The sequence below is a fragment of the Pseudorca crassidens genome, chromosome 18 (assembly GCF_039906515.1).
Source record: "Pseudorca crassidens isolate mPseCra1 chromosome 18, mPseCra1.hap1, whole genome shotgun sequence".
In the NCBI taxonomy this organism is placed as follows: Eukaryota; Metazoa; Chordata; class Mammalia; order Artiodactyla; family Delphinidae; genus Pseudorca; species Pseudorca crassidens.
In genome coordinates this window covers 64,114,132-64,131,863 of record NC_090313.1, presented here as the reverse complement: position 1 = coordinate 64,131,863, position 17,732 = coordinate 64,114,132, and the positions used below count along the sequence as shown (strand labels likewise).

At 35.2% G+C, this 17,732-nt stretch overlaps 1 protein-coding gene across 3 annotated transcripts in view; it reads left to right on the top strand.

Moving 5' to 3' along the window:
- INTS6 (integrator complex subunit 6) overlaps positions 1–17,732 on the top strand; it is an 88,220-nt gene that overhangs the window by 25,632 nt on the left and 44,856 nt on the right. Inside the window, exon 1 of one of the 3 annotated variants that reach the window (XM_067713012.1) lies at positions 8,578–8,718. The exons of the other annotated variants lie outside the window; for them this stretch is intronic. The gene's annotated coding sequence lies outside the window, so the exon portion shown is untranslated. Of the gene's footprint in view, positions 1–8,577; positions 8,719–17,732 lie in introns of those variants that run through there. 3 annotated transcript variants of the gene reach the window in all.

The following is a 17,732-nucleotide window of genomic DNA, read 5'->3' as shown; positions in this document are numbered from 1 at the left end:
TTGTATCAGTTACCTAGCTTCCCTAAATTTCTATCCTTGTTCGTGAAATAAAGGTGATAATTCTTGCCTTACCTCATAGGGCTGTTGGAAGACTGAAATGAAATAATGTATATGAAAGTGCTTGGTAGGCTGTAATGAAAAGAACAACTGTATTGTTCTATCATGAAGCATTGGAACTAGTAAAGAATTGTTATTGCCTGATCTTGACTTGAGGGGAAAAGAGCCAGAATTATTTTGTTTGAGCAGTTGACGTTGAAGGGAGTTTAGGATATAATTCATAGAGAAACAGTTGAAAAATTTAGGTAGATTAAAATTCATAATTAAATAATTTATAGTCTATACATAATTAGTAGCCTTGGAACACTCCATAGCTGAACTTAACGGATTTTGGGGCTTTCTTAAACGTAGTTTATGTGTATAGCCAATCATATCCTGCCACTATCAGGAACAGATGGACATTGATTATATACATGAACAATCAATATGTTGCTTAACTTTAAATTTGAAGCTCTCAAACTGATTTTTCCCACTTTACCTTCCTTTTGAAACATTTGACTGAGAGAAAGATTGAGATATCAATAATCAGGTCAGAAATACTAATGATTTAGTTTTGTAGTTATGATGACTTCAAAGGTATTTCTCATTTATATTTACATTTATATTTATATTTATATTCCTACATGTGAGATTATCCATTCAAGGTGCTCTGGTCTTACCACCTTTGTAGAAATGCCCTTTGGGGTACAGTATATTTTGTTCCCATATATCTGGATCTGGTTTGTTTGTAATATTTGTTTTGTAGGACCTCCTCTAGCTTTAAAAACATATCTTGAAATATACATGGATGTTGGAATTGCTCACCTTTCTTCCTAGGTCCTTGGGAAAGATATTGGAGAAATAGACCTATGTGTTTATAATAACCTAAAACTCCTTGCTAGTAAAGTTGGGAAGACTTTCCTGTGGGCCAAGAGCTTACCTTTTAGTTCTCTTATATCTTCTACAATATTTAGCATAGTTCTGAGAACAGAGCTTATATTTTAAAAATATTGATTATAAATATTGTTGTATTGAGTCTGGTAGTCATCAAGATCAAAATTTATCACTGCTACTTCTTATCTGAGGTGGAAGTCATTTGTTATAAGGCAGAGGTTTATTTTGGATATGCGGTTGGAACATAGGTCTCTGAGTTGTGTTGGGTTTCAAGTTTAGGAGTTTCTTCGATCATCGGCATGTTTAGTTCTTAATGTTCCAACAAGACTCATTTTGTGGGCCAGAGGATGTACCCTATATGTGTATATTGTGGAAACTTAATTTTTAAAAAATTTTATTTTATTTATTTATTTTTTTATACAGCAGGTTCTTATTAGTTACCTATTTTATACATATTAGTATATATATATGTCAATCCCAATCTCCCAATTCATCCACCACCATCCCCCCCCACACTTTCCCTCCCTTGGTGCCCATATGTTTGTTCTCTACGTCTGTGTCTCAGTTTCTGCCTTGCAAATCGGTTCATCTGTAACATTTTTCTAGATTCCACATATATATGTGTTAATATATGGTATTTGTTTTTCTCTTTCTGACTTACTTCACTCTGTATGACAGTCTCTAGGTCCATCCACGTCTCTAAAAATAACTCAATTTCATTCCTTTTTATGGCTGAGTAATACTCCGTTGTATATATGTACCACATCTTCTTTATCCATTCGTCTGTCGATGGGCATTTAGGTTGCTGCATTGAACATTGGGGTGCATGTGTGTTTTTGAATTATGGTTTTCTCTGGGTATATGCACAGTAGTGGGATTGCTGGAATGCTGGTCTCTTCTAGTCCAAGTAATTAAATTATGTTATTCGTTTTGAGGAGAATTATCAATTTATAAAAAGCATAAAGGTGCTTTTTTGTTTGCTTTTGTGTTTGTGTGTGTATGTGTGTATGCATGTGTGTGGTACGTGTGATCTGTATTGTTGTAATTTCTACTAGGAGATAACAAGCAGAATGTTCCCTTTGGCTCTTTCTCTTCAGTTCTCGTAACGTTTGCCTTTGGCAAAACTTGATTCTTTTTAAAGATTTATTGAATGAGTGATTGTGTTGATGATTTCCACATTAGGTATGTGTATAATTCTTGATTACCTGTGACTGCTATTAATGTGACCTGTTACTGTTTATGGAGTTGTGCATCCCACCCATACAATACCCTTTGCTAACGAGTTATATTATCTCACATAGTGTATTTTATCTGTTCTGCCAGTGCTATTTTTCAGGAATAAGTTTTCCTGCTGCTTTGAAATCATCCTTATGGCATATAAGGAAACATGGAGCTCATCTAGTATTACTTTTTATTTTACAAATGAGGAAATTGAGATCCAGGGAGGCAAAGTGATTTGCTGAAGGTTATAACATTTATTATTGCCAAATTCTGGATTAGAATTGATCTAAATTCTAAAGACATCCCAGCCCCTCAAGAACCAGTGCCTTTTCCCTGATGCTATCTGCAGTCTTTGTGTTTGATTCTATTATTGTATGTTCTGGAAATTTACCTTCTATTTACCTGATTTCCTGTTTGTCTGCTTCCGTTTCCTATACATTTGTGACGTAGGTATTATGTTCTTATTCACTCAGTGTCCCTTGAATGACTATTATGACCTGGGCATTTCTAGTCATTGAAGATAACAGAGATGAATAGGGTGGATTTCTGGTTCTTAAGTTCACAGTCTTATGGGGGAGGATAGCCTATTAAGTGGTTTTATGAATGATAAACTAGAGATGCCTACTAGGTGTATGGGAGTGCTAAAGAGGGAGGGGAGGGTTAATATTACCTATCTTGTACATATGTCAAATCCTGTGTAATGTGAATTTTTATAGTCATTTTAATGTTGATTAAATGCAAGGATCTTGTGGATGATTTGGTATAGGATGTGGCTCATAGATGATATCTGTGAAAGTTATAGAGAAACCTGGTACAAAGTTGTTTTGAGTGTAGAAAATAGTTAATGGAAAAACTTGGTGCCATACCGCCTCCTGACCTGGCTAAATTTGTACAGGCCAGAATGATCTAATTACTTATAACTTGTTTGTCAAAGTAATGTAGGGATACCATTTCCTCTGTGACGGTTCATCATTTAGCAGTATGTTAGCAATTACAAGAGAAACAGTGTGTATTATGGACAAAAATCCTGAGCTGTATAAAATCATTTTACCTTAATTTATAATTTTAATGATCTTTTTTGGCCTTTTAATAAAAGTCCAGGCCATTGTCGGAATTGTTCATGAGTGTGTTTCTAGTGTAGTGTTTTTTGGATAACTCTGTAGGACTTTTGATGACTGCTTGTGATGGAAGAGTATGTGTGTATTTTTTGACTTTTTTTCTTTTTAAATGTAGCTATTTGGTAAAACTGGTTGTTTGTCGTATTTTCACTTATGAGCTCTGAGTTAGATGGGACTTTGAATTCTGATACACAAGAAATTTATATTTCTTATTGCCATAATAGTTATCTTTGGTGTTTTTTTATCTTTGGTGTTGATAAACATACTTGTGGTCATATACTCATAATACCATTTATCATGTTATGTTACTAATGTATCAAATGTTTTGGTAGAATCACTAAATTTTAATTGGAGTTATAGAAAAAAATTTTTTTCTGGTTTTTATTGCTTGCAAAGATCTTCTCTGGTACTCTTTTGCAGTGGAAAACTATTCTGTGCTATGATTCCAGGAACACATGGCTAACTATATTGCTCAATAAAGTAGTCAGAAGAAATCCTGCCAGTACCTTCTTGGTGATGAATGACATTCCAGGATCATGTAGCAGTTAGTTTTCTCTTCCTTGAAAGTGCTAATAGTAGTGTTATCTTTCAAATATTGAGATTTGCTGAAGACTCTTTCTGCATCTCTTGATCAGTTATGATTGCCCTGGAGGCTAACATTTTAGAGAAGATATTTGCAGTCATAAAAATCCTGTTGGCTTTTGGCATTAAAATTTTTGCCTTATGAGCTTTCCCAGCTTTTTAAGACAAACTAGGACAGCTACCTTCATAACTGCTTGGAAGATGTTCAGAAAGTGCACATGTTTGTAGAAAGAGAAATGTCTGAGTAACCTCAACTGTGTGTTCAAGTGGCTATAGTTTGGGGTCTTATCTTTTAACTTGTCAGTTCTCAAAAGTTGATGCAGAAGTCCCATCAGTCTTTGAGATGTGGACTGGTATTAGTGATTTTTCTGGATCATTTTGGTCAATGTTTAATGGTTTTATCTTTTGTAAGGATAATCTGTAATTAGGATCTATAATTACAGTTTGTATTTAACTCTTCATGATATATATACTGATTAAAAGACAATCCAGAATTTTTAAATCTGTTTCTACTATCTGAAATAATTCAGAAATCCCATCTCCCCACCACCATAAAATATTTGTATTTCACTAAAGTCACCAAAAATATGTGCCGTAAGCTGTCAAAACTATTTTAATTGTGTCTACAAAGATTTTTAAACACATTTAAAATTGTTGTTTCCCAGTACACTTAGAATTTTGGGGAATTTTGTCTTTATTTTTTTCTTTTTCAAAAAGACTTCTAAGGAATCTTGAGGGATGTCATTGTAGTATGATAGACTGTATTAAACAGATCTGTGTGTAAATTCGTTTCTGAGTTTTCATTATCAAGATTAGCTCCTGTCTTACTGATTTGTGATTCAAATGTTCTAAACATATGTGTAACATTACTATATAAATATGTTAGTCTCTATCAATTCAACTTTCCAAGAACATTTACTAAGAATTTGTTGGATATAGATCATTTGCATTTTCTTTTTTTTCTTTTTAAGCCGAGGTCTTCTTAGAAGCCCATATGATTTAAATTTATTTATTTATTTATTTATTTATGGCTGTGTTGGGTCTTCGTTTCTGTGCGAGGGCTTTTTCTAGTTGTGGCGAGCGGAGGCCGCTCTTCATCGCGATGTGCGGGCCTCTCACTATCGCGGCCTCTCTTGTTGCGGAGCACAGGCTCCAGACGCACAGGCTCAGTAATTGTGGCTCACGGGCCCAGTTGCTCCGCAGCATGTGGGATCTTCCCAGACCAGGGCTCAAACCCGTGTCCCCTGCATTAGCAGGCAGATTCTCAACCACTGCACCACCAGGGAAGCCCTGCATTTTCTTTTTTACCCATATTTTTGGCTGTGTTCTCTCAACCCCTTACTTCTGGTGTGCTATAGAAATGTATAATATCTACAATTATTATTATTTGAAAATATGTAATTATAATAAAAATGCATAATTAAAAGAAGTTGATGATATATTTAATACCTGTAGTGAATTTTCAGCAGTCCACATTTGCAGTACTCTTTTTGAAAGAACCTTTTTTCAAGGTCATGTGGAAAGAAAAACTCTTAAGGATTGCCTCTAGACAGACACTGTAATAGAATAATTAAAAGGAAATGCTGGCTGATCATTCTTTAGTGAAGCTGTATGGCTACAGTTACTCAACTATTATCTAGAATTCCGTGTTAAGATATATCAAAATAGTTTTTATTTCAGAGGGTGAAGCAACTTCACCCTGCATTTATTAGCCTGTCAGAACCAATAAGCAATAAGAGATGCTATACATGTAAGAAAAATTTCATTTAGAGATGTTTCTATTATTCTTCTGATTCTAGCTCTTACATATATAAACTACTGATATTTAGAAAAGTAGTTTTCAAATGACTGCATCAGAATCACCTAAGTGTTTTATAAAATATACATGCCTCAGCTCTAATTCTGGAAATTTTGCTTCCATTGATCTGGACAGGGACCTGGGAATCTGTATTTTTGGATGTGTCCAAGTTGATTTTGATACACAGAAACTATGCATCAGAATCAATCAACTATGGCTAGAAACCATAGTTTTAGAACATAACTACAAATATATATTTTTTAAAACTACAAAAAATACTTGTGAAAATAAACAGCTTTAACAAAACAAGATAAAACTGTTTTTGATGTACATGGCCAGCAATATGTTATTTTTTTTTTTACATCTTTATTGGAGTAACAGCAGTATGTTTTGTTTAAGATAAAAATTAATTCTTGACCTTTAGAATTGTTAAACTTGGGAATTGGGTGTCCAAGGGATATGGAATAGGTCTTCTGTGAATTTTTTTTTTATTGTGTTTGATATGACTTAGAATCACTTATTGGATAGCCCTCAGATATTAACTTCTATATCAACTGCAGCCAGTCTTTAGTTACTGCATATGGTATGCTGTGTTGAAGAGGACTCTTAGACCCTGAGAATGAGAATAGGGTAGAGGAGAAGAGGGTAAAAAAGGGGGAGTAATTAATTCATATTATCTGTCATGTGCTTGCTATATCTGTCTTAGGAGTTTTTATCGAAAGGACTACGTAGTTTTTCTCTTACCCTTACTACGCTTTAATTCCTGATTTGGATGTTCATAACTAGCATTATTTTTTTTTAAGTTTATATATGCATAGAATTGGTGATAGTTACACTTAATTTTTGCTTTCTAGAGAGTTGCTGCTAAAATACCCTTCCATAATGAATTGTTCCAATTTTGAAAGCTTAAAGTACATTTTAGATTAATTCAGCAATGATTTTTCTTGTGCTGCATAGTGACTTTGGTTGTGTACAAGAATCGTGGCACACCATACATTTATATTTAGTACTGCTATATTCTAGGTACTGGGGACACAAAGATGGAATTAAGCAAGGCTTTTGCCCCCTAGAAAACATATTGTCTTTCAAGATAGGAAAGTAAATAAGCATTTTTAACACTCTAAGATAAATCTCATGGCAGAAATAATGAGAGAAGCTAAGTTTTGAGGAATGAGTAAGGAATTGAGCTGTGACATTTCAGGAAGAGGGAACAGTGTATATATATAAGTAGGAAGGCATGAGAACAGTATATTGGGAGGCTATAAATTCTATGAGTGGAATATGGTCAGTGTAGGTAGGAGAAGTGGAGAGAAGTGGATGCTTGAAGTGTAGGTAGAGGCCAGATGAAACCATCCTAAGGAGACTGGACATCGTTCTGTTAACATTTGCAGAGGAGATATTGAAGATATTAAGCAGATGAGTCACACGATCAGATTTGCATTTTAGTGAGTGTACTTTGCTAGAACGTGAAAGAAGATAGATTTGAAGGATGGTAAACTGGGAAGAATTAGCAGACTACATGCAACAACCCAGGAAAAATATGGGGTGTGCTAAAACTAAGCCAGCGCCGGACAGGGAGGCAGAAGTCTGAGAGATTCATAGGTTTTCATAGGTTAGGCAGGTCCTCAAGGACAGTAAGGGAGAAGAAAAAAGCAAAGTGTCTGACAGGGTTCTGAACCCAGGGTCCCTGCTTGGGCTTTAGAGGGTTCTGTAAATTCCCTGAAATGTTATCCAGACATTGTCTAGATATATATGCACGGTTTTCTGGGGGACAGAGGTCTCTAGCTTTAATCATATTCTCAGACAAGTAAAAACAAAACAAAACCCACGGTTTTAGTAGTATTTTGAGGTTTTCAACTTGGGAATCTATGTGTGGATATTATTGGTAGTGGTGACTGAGATGGGGATATTGGATAAGTAGTAGAAAAGAATATAAAATAATTGTTTGATCAAGTATCATTAACTTTAGGGTACAAATGTATTAAAGGAGTTATGAGCCAACTTTTTAAACAGTAAACTTAAAGACTTTTTCTTGCCCTTTAACATTATGTCTTAGGAAAAGTATTTTGTATTTAAAAACAGAGAAGTAAGCAGAATTTTATCTCTGGGTTCTGACAGAATTTTTATTTTGAAGCAGATTAAATAAATAATCATTGTCATCTTATCATTTATTTATCAGATCTTTAAGTTGTTTTGTTTAAGGCCATAATGTAAACATCTTCAAGTGCTTATTTTAAACAAGCATGAACATTGATAGTCAGAATGCTAGGACAAGAGCATTGTGTTTCAGGGGGTAGTAGTGTCAAGTCATTTAAAGAGGATGGAAGCTTAATTCCTTTTCTGTTCAATAGTATGTAATTTAAGATGGGCTTTGACTGCATTGGCAGTTTCTGCCAATTAAACTCAGATCAAGTCAGTATGTTAGGTGTATTTCATGCCTCTCTAAGTCAGATTACAATTTGAGAGCATGAAAAAGCTGAGTACTTGGTCTCCTGATGGAGCACACTCACCTAAGCCTGAGGCTGTTAGTCTTTTATAAATACCTTCATTATATTATTTAGCTGTGTTCCATAAATAGCTATTTTATATAACTTCCACCTTGAATTGTTCTTTTCAGATGTAATACAATAGATTTACAGTTCTTTATGTTTGCGTATTAGGAATAAACGTGCATTGACTGGAACGATACTGAAACTATGATCTTTACATCAAGGCAAGGCTACATTTTGATCTAGACAAGGCTGTTTTGGTATATTTTTCCCCACGCTCTGTCTTTTCAGGTTGAATTACTGATTTTTCCCCCTTTGTTTTGTTTGTTGTGGTTTTGATGTTTTTTTTCCTTTCAGCTAAAGGAGCAGTCCAGTGGTTTTCAAGAAGTGCCAAAGTGCACTGACTGTCTCATGATGACTGGTGCCTCAGGGAGGGTCATGATTCCTGGATACAGGATCGACCTGATCCTGGATGTCACTTCAAGCAGTCAGATCGTGGGGAAAAGCCTTGTCTAATGGCTAGCCTTCCTCAAAAGTCTGATGCTAGTCATCTCGGAAGGCCTCAGAAAGAGCCTTAAAGGTGAGCAGAGTAGAGTGTAGTTCTCTCTGGGGGCTGTTACTATTCGTTGGAGAATATGATTCAACACAGAATGACAACCCTAACCTGATAAATCCAGGTTCAGTTGGTAAATTTAGTTTATAAATTTGTTGAGGATGGTGATCAGACCTCAACTTTTGACTTATTAGAAACCACCTTCCTAACCTTAAGATCTGTAAAGGGAGGAATTTGGTATTTCCTGGGCCCTTCAGAACCTTAGGTTAGTATCTGTTGTCGTAAATGGAAACAGCCTACTATCACAACTAAGAAACACTTTAGTTACAAAATTGCATTATGTTAAATACCCATGGATTAAAAAAAATGTAGTGAAGTATTCTCCTAGTTTATATGGTTATCATATATTGATTATATATCAGGCAATTGGGCTTCAGGGCTTGGAAGGGCAAATTGGCATTTGATTTGTCTGTTACACTGATTTTTTTAAAAAACAGCCACTTTTGAAGCAGTTTGGATTTATGTAACACATATTTGGTTGCATTCAACTTGAAGAATTAGTACTACCTGCATCATTTGAGTAACATTTTTAACCCCATAAAATATTCTTTAGAGATGTTTTGAGCATTTTGGTTTGGAAAATATTTAATTCTAGGCCTCTTTCTCTTGTCCTTTGAAGTACTTACAGAACCTAATTGTTCATATAATAATCTTGATTGCTAAATTTTCAATAAACTCTAAAACTTGTCTATCATAATAAGACTTACTAGGTTTTTGTTTAAAAATTTTTTAATTGAGTCACTTCTATTAGTAAAAAAAATAATATGGGCATGCACAATCCGCAATGTATTTGTGTACATTTTTACATTTAGAAATTATATATTCACTAATGTATTAATATTAGAAAACATATACAAAAGTAAGAATTTTAAAAGATGAGATGAAAAAACTTATAAAAGGGAGTTCTGATATTTTCTTTCCCCCCGCCACGCATCATGATGTATTTTGGGTTGACAAACTCTTTTTAAAGGCCAGATAGTAAATATTTTAGGCTTTTCAGCCCATATGGTTTCTGTTGGAACTACTCAACTCTGCTGTTGTAGGGTAAAAACAGCCACAGACAATATATTAAACAAATGAGCATGGCTGTTTTCAATAAAATTTTATTTACTGAAACAAGCTGTGGGCTGGATTTGGCTGGAGGGCCATTGTTTGTTGACCCCTGGAGTATACCCTGTTTTGCAGACCACTGCCCTAGACTTTGCAATTGTGTTCTACTACTTCTGTTAGATCCTTTCACCATCAGTTTTTAGAGTACAGTTGATCTTCCTTATTGAAGTGAGCAGAAGAATATTAGTAGTCAGAATGTATTGTTTAATTGAACAGATACTTATTGAATACCAGTGATGTTCAAACATAAGGTTAGGTGCTGGGATGAGTTTGGTAAGAGAGATAGGTAAACAGTTGTGGCATGGTGTAAGAAGTAATTTGATTACAGCACAAGCTGCTGAGAAAGTGGGCTGGCTCTGGGAAATGATGTATTAAGTTGGACTTGAAAACTTAATGCAAATTTGTGAAGTAGATGAGTTCAAAGGCATATAGGTGATAGAAGAGAGCATGGGAGAACCATATATATATACGTCAATAACTGATTGCTGGCAGAGTGTTCAAGAAAGAAGCAATAGGGAATGAGACTGGACAGATCAACATGGCTCACAGTGTGTGCTCTGCCAAGGAGCTTGAACTTTGCCTTATAGGTTGATGGTAATTGTTGAAGAGATTTTAGCAGAGGAAAAAGCCATCAGATTTGAATTTTAGAAAGATAGTGGCAGTAGTGTGGAGTATACAAGGAATAAATATTTTTGGTAACTTTTTTTTTTAACCTCTTTGTAAAAGAGGACACAAATTGTTTTTGTGGGTTGTTTTATACCAGACATAAAATAAAGAAACTTGGGATATTATTTAGCAACGAAAATGAATGAACTATTGACATGCTACAGTGTGGATGAACCTCCAAAACATTATGCTAGGTGCAAAAGACCACATGTTGTGTGATTCAGTTTTTACAACATTTTATGGAATGTCCATAAAATAGATTAGTGGTTGCCTGGGAATGGACTGGGGACTCACTGCAAATGGGCACAAGTGATCTTTTCAGGGTGTTGGAAATGGTCTAAAACTAGATGGTGGTGGTAGTTGTACAACTCTGTAAATTTACTAAAAATAATTGGATTGGACACTTTTTTTTAAATTGAAGTAGAGTTGATTTACAATGCTGTGCCAATATCTGCTGTACAGCAAAGTGTCTCACTTATACACATAGAGACATTATCGTTTTTAAATATTCTTTTCCATAATGGTTGATCCCAGGAGATTGGATATAGTTTGGATTGGACACTTTTTAAGATGGGTGCATTTTATGGTAGGTAATTATATTTCAATAAAGTTGTTAAAGACCTCACTTTTGAAATTTTTTGGATAAAACATATTGCTGATTCCCAAATAATTGCTCTTTACTCTGAACAAATATTGATCTTAAGCTGCTGGAACCAAAAAAAGGTGTTTTTTTTTTTTTCCTCCTAAACTTAAAGGGTATACATTGTAACTATAGAGTTAACTGTAGGAACTACCAACTAAATAAATCATGTTGTTACTAAATTTTATAGAATTCACTTTGACTTTAATATTTTAAAATTTCCTTTCCTTATTAAATATCATATGAGGAGAACCTTCTTAAGTAGAATATTGGATAATATTAAAAAGCTAGAAGTAGCCTAAGGGAAATTTACTACCCCCCCCCCTTTTTTTCCTCCAAGGAAATAATTGCTAAAGGAAAAACCTGAAGTTTGATGATTTAAAATTTATAAGTTGTTTCCTCAGTCTTAACAGTTATAGAAAACAGAGTACAGAGCAATTGGAAAATAGTTAATTTTACTCAGTAAATATTTATTGAGGGCCTACTATGTGCAAGGCACTGTTTTTTAGAAACAGATTTTAAAAGGTTCTTACTATGTTACTTTTATTCCTGGCTGCCAAAATTTATGAGGTTCAGTCATAATCATTAAAATATGTACAAAACTTAATTGTGTTACCTTTTATTGTTTACAAGGTAATTTCACATCTCACTTAATTCCTAATTCTGCGAGAGTAAGGAAAATGAGTTTTGTAGTATAGCCAATTCCCAAGTAAGAGCCAGAGCTGGGACTTGACCATTGGTGTTTATTTTTACTTCAAGTCCATTGCTCTTTACATGCTAGTGTGTGATTTAAAAAAACAAACAAACAGACCCCCACCACCACCACCAACAGTACAGTACTGCATAAGGATAGGCATATAGATCAATAGATAAAATCAAGAGTCAAGAAACAAACCATACATTTATGGTCAATTGATTTTCGAAAAGGGCGACAAGATAGTTTAATGGGGAAAGAATAATCTTTTCAAGCAGAGGTACTGAACAACTGAATATCCACATGCAAGAGAGTGAGGTTAGACTCTTACCTGACACCATGTACAAAAATGAAATAAAAATGGGTGGGCAGCCTAAATGTGAGAGCCAAAACCCTTGAAAGAAAAAACATAGGCATAAATTTTGATGACTTTGGATTAGTTAGGCAATGGTTTCTTAGACATGGCACCAGAAACGCAACCAAAGGAAAATTAGATAAATCTGACTTCATCAAAATTAAAAGCATTTGTGCTTCAAAGGATACTGTGAGGAAAAGATAGTAACAGGAGGAAATATTTGCAAATCACATATCTGATAAGGGCCTAGTATCCAGAATATACAAGGAACTCTTATGACACAAAAATAAAAAGACAACCCAATTTAAAAAAAGGGCAACAGATTTGAAAAGATATTTTTCCACAGAAGACATACAAATGGCCAATAAGCACGTGAAAAGATGTTCGCCATCATTAACCATTATGGAAATGCAAATCAAAACCAATGAGATACCACTTCATACCTACTATAATGGCTAAAATAAAAAAGATGGATAAAGCAATTGTTGATGAAAAGGTAGAGAAACGGGAACTCTCATTGCTGGTAGGAGTGTAAAGTAATGTAGCTGCTGTGGAAAATAGTTTGACAGTTCCTCGAGAAGTTCTACACAGTTATTCTGTGACCCCAGAATTCTACTGATATGCACCTAAGAGAAATGAAAACATTACCACGTAAAATGTCATATCAGCATTATTTATAATAGCCAAAAAGTAGAAACAATATAATGTTCATCAGCTGATGAATGCATAAACAAGTGTGGTATATCCATACAAATGGAGTGTTGATCCCCTTAAGAAGGAATGAAATTCTGACATACACTGCAGTGTGGATGAACCTTGAAAATATGCTAAGTGAAAGAAGTCAGACACAAAAGGCCACTTACTGCATGATTCCATTTATTTGAAATGTCTAGAACAAGCAACTCCATAGAAACAGAAATAGTGGTTGCTAGGGGTTGGGGATAAGATGAGATGCTAATGGGTATGGGGTTTCTTTTTTGGGTGATGAAAATGTTCTGAAATTAGATAGTACCTCCCTGGTTCAGCCATTCTAAAGAAATGAAATAAAACAAATGGAAAAACTCGTATCTTTACCTGCATACATCTATTTCCCTCTCTAGTGCCTTTCTTAATTTCCTTTCACAGCAAATTTAGAAGTTGTTTCTGCTGTCTCCTTCGCTTCCCTACCTCTTTTTTACTCCTTAACCTATTACAATCTAGTTTCTGATTCTACCCATAATGAGGTCAGCAATGTCTTCCTCATCTTCCAAATCCAACTGTTGGTTTAAAATTTTTCTCTTTCATGACGTTTTGCCAGTACTATTGAACGCTCTTTCATATAGTTTTCTCTTGGCTTCTGGATTTATACTCTCCTGGCTTTCCTCTGGCTTTCTGTTCTGTTTTAATCCTTTGTCTTAATTTATTTGTTTGTTGCTTTAACACTTGTGACTGGTTTAATCTTAGATTTATTTATTTTTTTTTTTCCTTTTTATTTGACATGCTCCTCTTGGGCAGTTTCATTCATTCTCAGGCTTCATCCATCAGTATTGTAAAAATTTCCATCTATAAACAGATTCCTAAGATTTGTTTTGCTAACCTGTATCTTTTTTAAAAAAACTTTATTATTTTTAATTTTTAATATGGAAAACATCAGTAGGTAGATATAACCCACATAAAAGCTCTTTAGGATCCTCAGTTTTTAAGCCTTCAAATGGTGTCAAAGTAAAAAGTGTTGAGCACTGCTGCTCTTGGGTGTATGTATGTATGTATGTGTACATATATATGTATATATACACACACACACAGACATACACATATGTATTTTTTGAAAAATTGAGATATCGAAATATAACATTGTATTAGTTTCGGGTATGCAACACAATGATTCTATGTTTATATATTGAGATATATACATATATATATCACTATAGTAACTCTAGTGAACGTTGATCACTATACATAGAAAAAATTTTTTTTCTTGTGATGATAACTTTTAAGATCTGTTCTCTTAGCAACTTTCAAATATACCAATACAGTATTGTTAACTGTAGTCACTATGCTTTACATGACATCCCCATGATGTACCTGTTTTATAACTGGAAGTTTGTACATTTTGACCACCTTCACCCATTTGCCCACCCCCACCTGCCTTTATCTTTCTAATTGAGTTTTTTTTGCGGTACGCGGGCCTCTCACTGTTGTGGCCTCTCCCGTTGCAGAGCACAGACTCCGGATGCGCAGGCTCAGCGGCCATGGCTCATGGGCCTAGCCGCTCCGTGGCATGTGGGATTTTCCCTGACCGGGGCATGAACCCGTGTCCCCTGCATCAGCAGGCGGACTCTCAACCACTGCGCCACCAGGGAAGCCCTCTAATTGAGTTTTGATGCTACTTAGGTGTTCTCCGTTTTCCCCTCATTTCCTCCCTTGGGATATCTGTACTCCCTAACTGGGCATAAAAATCACTTTATGATTTTATTCCAACTTTCCATGATTTATTTGGTTTTTACTACTTTTAAGTGCTTCACCGTCAATGAATTGACCCCATTGTTCCTTGAATACATGACACTCTTTTATTTGTCAGGGCCTGTTCCATAATTTTGGAATGTTCCTGTCTCTTTCCACCTTTCACTCCCCAAAACCTACTCAGTATTTGTTGAGACACTGGTCAAATGCTACCTCTTGTGAAGCTTTTGGGCATTTAGTTGTACTTTCTTCTCTGCACTTTTAGGGCTTTCTTCTTGTCACTGTAATCCCAGTTTTTGTTCATTATTTTACTTGTTAACTTATCTTACTGCCACTAGACTTTGTGTTGGGCTCCTGGCAGGCCCTTTCAGTTTGGGAACTCATATCCTTTAAGTTTCAGAAATGTTCTTATTTCTTTGACAATCTTTTCCTTCTTATGTCTCTATTCTTTCTTTTTGAATGTCAGACTTATGAATTGATTCGTTACAGTCATCATCATCATCATCATCATTATTTAACTTTTCTCTCCTACTTCCATCTTTGTCTTTATTCTTTCTTTGTTCTCTCTGGCTAGGTTGGTAAAGGGCTTGGCTTTTGCTAATGTTTTTATATTTTTTTGTTGAGGTGAAATACACATAACATAAAATTAATCATTTTAAAGTGAACAATTCAGTGACATTTAGTACATCCTTTTTAATAGAACGCTCATACTAGGCAGAAATATAAAGGTGATATAATAGAGTGTGTTGTTGTTCTCTAATCCCAAGCAGCAAATTCTAGGATAGGCAGATTTCTTTCACATATCTTTTCTCCACCAGATAATTTCAGTTTGGGTATCCTTGGATTTTAAACTGTTCTTGGAAATAAACAGAAAAATAACTGACAATTATGATTGTTGAAGGGTAGAATCTTAGGGAGAGAAAGGACGTTGAAGGACTAAATCTTGAGTTTTAGAATTATTCCTGCATGTATTGGGAAGGAGGAAACTGAAATGAATCTGTAAGGGCTTGATACTAGTTATATGGATTTTTTTTTTTGTCCATTATGAGTAAGAGCTAACGCTGTATTATATTTGAGGAAGTAGGTTTAAGAAATACTCAGTTCCACTGAAAATGTTAAAACTTTATTTGAAGCTTTTTTCCCATCTACATTATCCAAGCAAATCTGAGTAATGGGACTTGATCCTGGAGGTGCCAGTGTTCTATTTATTAAATCACAAAGGCATTTAGCATTGGTTTGATTAGAATGTGTGCTTCCCTACCTTTAATGCACAAAAATTGCCTCTTCGAATGCATATTTTCTGCAACAAAGCAAAACAAATTGACAAGCATCTAGTTCAACTTTCAAGGATTGTGAAAAGCTTCTGGAAAGGTATATGATTTAGGATACTGGTTCAGTTTCTGTAATTGGGACAAGAGTAATAGTGGCTTAAAAAGAAAATTTCTTTTTCTCTCCCATCAAAGACAGAACTGGTTGGTGGTCTGGGAGGTAGGGTGGCTCTGCTCCAAGCTATTGTCTAGGCCCCCATGTTCCTTCTCCTTTGTTGATCTGTCTGCTTTACCTGAATGCTTGACACTGGTTTTATAACACATCCTAGTTCAGTACTACAACTGAATTTCAGCCTGTGGGAAGAATGTGGAGGGCAGGCAGCTTCCTAATGTGAACATGACCTAAAACGTCTATGTGGCAGTTCCAGTCAGAGTCCATCACCCAGAACCTGGCTGCACTTACTGCAAGGCAGAGTATAATCTCTACTTGGGCAGCCATGTGTCCAGCCAAAATTTAGGGGTTTTGATGAGAAGGAAGAAAGAGAGATTGGATTCTGAGGGCAGTTTTTAGTTTCTGAAATGAAAGGGATGGTAAGGAAATTAATTATGCTTTAAAAGCTTTGGAAACTTCCTTACCTTTTAGTTTGACAGCTTATTCTAAGTTTATCTTGTACATTTTTGCCCCAGACCTGGAATCATGTCAGGTTCTGTGTATTTGGAAATGGTATGTGGAAAACCATAACCTGAGTGTTAAGAGGTGATCTTTGCTGTTGAGTTGGTCATTGTTTTCATGCCTTTGCAGTAGACAGAGTTAGGAATACATACTTTTTTTTTTTTTCTGAAAGTAAATATGTCATGAATTCATACTAGTGTTTCCAATTCAAATTTAAGGTAGATATTTAAAGAATGTAATTAAAGAATGTGTTTGTGTTATAAAGACCCAGGCTTGATTCCTGGCTTTGCAGCTAATTAGAGATGTAACCTAATTCTCTCTTGTTCTAAGCTTCAGTTTCCTCATCTTTAAAATGGGGATAATAATAACTGTATCTCATGCTTGTTGTAATGATTAAATGAGAAAATAAGTGCTCAAGAAATTTTACTGTTTTATTATTCTCTATCACACTGCAAAAAGGAGAGACTTCTAATTTTTGTAGGAGTTAGAGAAGACTTGCCCATTAAAGTAACACTGGTGCTATCAGGAAAGATTGGGTGTTAATGGGATGTAGAGATTTAGTTATAAAAATATCAGGGCAAGAGACTCACCAGGGAGGAGTGATCTGCATTAGTTAAGACAGGAGCATAGGATTCTGTTTTGCTCTTTAAAAAAAAAAGAAAAGGAGGGAGGAAGGGAGAAAGGAGAAAGACAGGAAGGGAGGGAGGGAGGAAGGCAGGGAGGAAGGGAAGAAAGAAAGAAGGAAGGGAGGAAAGAAAGAGAAAGAAGGAAAAAGAAAGAGAAAAAGAAGGAAGGAAAGAAAGAAAGAAAGAGAAAGAGAGGGAGGGAGGGAGGAAGGAAGAAAGAAGGAAAGAGAAAAAGAAAACCTTTTTCCCTTATAGCGTTTAGCTTAGTGTGTAATTACATGGTAATCTGTGTGCTTATTTGATTAATGTCAGCCTGCCTTCCTGCCCCACAAGGGCAAGGACTATCCTGTCTTCCTTTTGCTTACCTTTGTAACCCCAGAGCAGTCACTGCACAGAGTAGTCACTCAGTTGATATTCGTACCCTGAATGAACTTTTACAGCATTTATAAAAACGACAAAATTTAGCATTTGATTATGTACCTATATTATCATTCTGTAGTTATTTCA